This window comes from Triticum dicoccoides, unplaced genomic scaffold (assembly GCF_002162155.2).
Source record: "Triticum dicoccoides isolate Atlit2015 ecotype Zavitan unplaced genomic scaffold, WEW_v2.0 scaffold151883, whole genome shotgun sequence".
In the NCBI taxonomy this organism is placed as follows: Eukaryota; Viridiplantae; Streptophyta; class Magnoliopsida; order Poales; family Poaceae; genus Triticum; species Triticum dicoccoides.
This window is the reverse complement of record NW_021208278.1, coordinates 1-2,407: the sequence shown is the minus strand read 5'-3', so window position 1 is coordinate 2,407 and position 2,407 is coordinate 1. Positions and strand designations below refer to the sequence as shown.

The following is a 2,407-nucleotide window of genomic DNA, read 5'->3' as shown; positions in this document are numbered from 1 at the left end:
ACGTAATAATTATACAATAGAAAGGGGGTGGTCGGCTGTCTCTTCAATTAATTAAGCGAAATTAGATGGCAGAGAGATACATGCCCAAACTATGATTTTAGGCATGAAATTATACTATTGTTCATCAGATAAAAGAACACGTTACATGATAATGAAAAATCACAATAAATTGATTCATATTCAGCAGCAAACTTGTGTGTCTGTACAACATAGCTTAAGAAAAGTTGGAAGAGTTCAATGTGACTAAACATGCTAGACATGGATTCGCATGGTGACTGAAGGAGCAATCTCCACTGAACTGAATAGAGCACCAACAAATGTCACCATGTACTGCCAGTACGGATGCGATAGCAGAGACCTCAAAGTGTTTGTTTCTTTTCCTTGAAATCACCACTCCTGATAATTTAATTATTTATTTACTGTAAGCAAGTGAGCAGATTAGCAAAATAGAGGGAGAACAACTCTATAATTTTACTATGAAATAACCGGTAAAATTTTCCAGATCACAAAATTCAGATACAGGACACGGAGTGGATGTATACCCTAAACACTAACAAATTTATGGCTATTTTATAGTAAACAGTTAGCTACTTGAAGTGCAGCTCCTGGTTAGTTCAGCAACTGACCATGGATTGAGCAAATTTATTATCCTTTTTAATTAATCTACTTCAGCTTACCGTTTGTAATGAATATAGTTCATCGGAATATAACACAACATGGAAACTAAACCGAGCGAGAGTTTGTCTCTAAAGCAGACCTGATGCCTTGAGAGCTATGGAATGGTACTGCATAAATGTAGAGACGCAAATGTTAGGCATAAACTGGTTGGTCTTTCATCAAGCAATAATTGATAAAATATTAAAATCAGGCAATTTTCAAGTTGAAAGCATACATACAGAGCCGCACAAGTAAAAGCCCCGTCGTCGGAATAATCTACCAACTTCCGATTTCACCTGGATCGGATTGGCTTCAGTGTAGATCGCATTGTACTGAATAATCCCCACGAAAACAAATGAACCGTGGACCCTCGCCGACTCTTTGGCCGTCAATGCCGGCAGCTTGGAACAACAGATACACTTGTTCTAAGTGTAGATCATACACCAGATACACCTGTTTCTTCATATTGATTTTCTAAACAGAGGTAAGAGCTTGACCTAAAAATTAGAATGTATCTCAATCCTTCATGTGCATATCATCAAACAGGTTGTGGGCGGATACTCATGAACATGGTTCACGGTTTACCAAATACGGATTGTTAGTGAAAACTGGAAACGCTAGAGAAAGAAACAAGAGAGTAGTTTGGCCATTGAAAATCCATGTACTTAGATGAGAGCGGAGGGGTGCATTGCTAGCAGCTAGCTCAGAGTTTTCGCTGCTTCTTGCTGCCTCCTACTGGATGCTAGTCACCGCTCATGTGGTCCTGCTAAACACCTGCTAATCAGTAAGATAAGATAACAAATTTAGCGCAGAGAGCATCAGGACAACAAGAGAAGATGCGTGTCCGCAGGCCGCACATACCAGGCTGTACCACCGCCCCACATCGATCAAGCTTAGTCGGGAGGAGCAGGACGTCCCCTTCCAGCCGGTGGCCAATCAATATGGGTCGCAGCCAGGGCATCAAGGATGAAGTCCGTCGGCACGAGCATGAAGTCTGTGCCCTGTAGTGCCGGTATCCATCCATCCAGCGGCCAAGCAGGCCTGGGTCGCAGCCGAGGCGGCGTGGTCACTGAAGCCATTAAGAACGCCGCTATGGATGAGCGCAGGCGGGTGCGGGCGACGGTGGACGGGAACGTGGCTGTGGGAGCGCCGACACGGGCGGCGGGCGGTGGTGCTGCGGATCCAGCCGTGGCACCATGTGCGCAAGGAGAACAGCGGGCACCCAGGCCGCGCCATGGTGACCACTGCCTGCCCACTCCTGTAACGGCGAGGCGAGCGTGCAACCCGCCGGAGCGAGGCTCGCAGTGCGGCACTCCCCTCCCCCGCCAGGCACCACGTCCACGCCGCCAGTCCACCACCTGCCTCGATGGTGACGACCATCGAGGTTAGGGACCCGAGGATAGCTCGATCCGATGTTGCGCGGTTGCTAGAGGAAGGTTGTCGGGCGGGCGGCGCAGATTCGTGCCGGCCGGTAGCGCCATGTAGGGTTGCGGTCGGGATGCAGCGATGATGAGGGGGGAGCCGGTGGCGGCGAAGAAAAGCGCTCGCAGGGGGACGTGCGTGCGATGAGGCCGAGCGGGCCGACTATGTGTTGCTAGAGATCCATGCTGCGATAGGAAGAAAAAATACGAAACGTTATTTCCACGATAGCCGCTTTATTATTAGTGAAAAGATTATTAGTACCACCTCGTTTATATTATAATTTTGTCTATACAAATCGTAAAAGCGTATTATGACATGAGAAGAAAGC

General features: G+C 47.4%; 1 long non-coding RNA gene across 1 annotated transcript; it reads right to left on the bottom strand.

The window, feature by feature from the left end:
• Positions 1 to 632: 632 nt before the first annotated feature.
• LOC119344060 lies at positions 633 to 2,208 on the bottom strand. Its single transcript, XR_005166436.1, has 3 exons — positions 1,519 to 2,208; positions 897 to 1,431; positions 633 to 785 (listed from the first exon to the last, which is right to left on the bottom strand). It is a non-coding gene; the product is annotated as an uncharacterized LOC119344060 (long non-coding RNA).
• Positions 2,209 to 2,407: the final 199 nt, after the last annotated feature.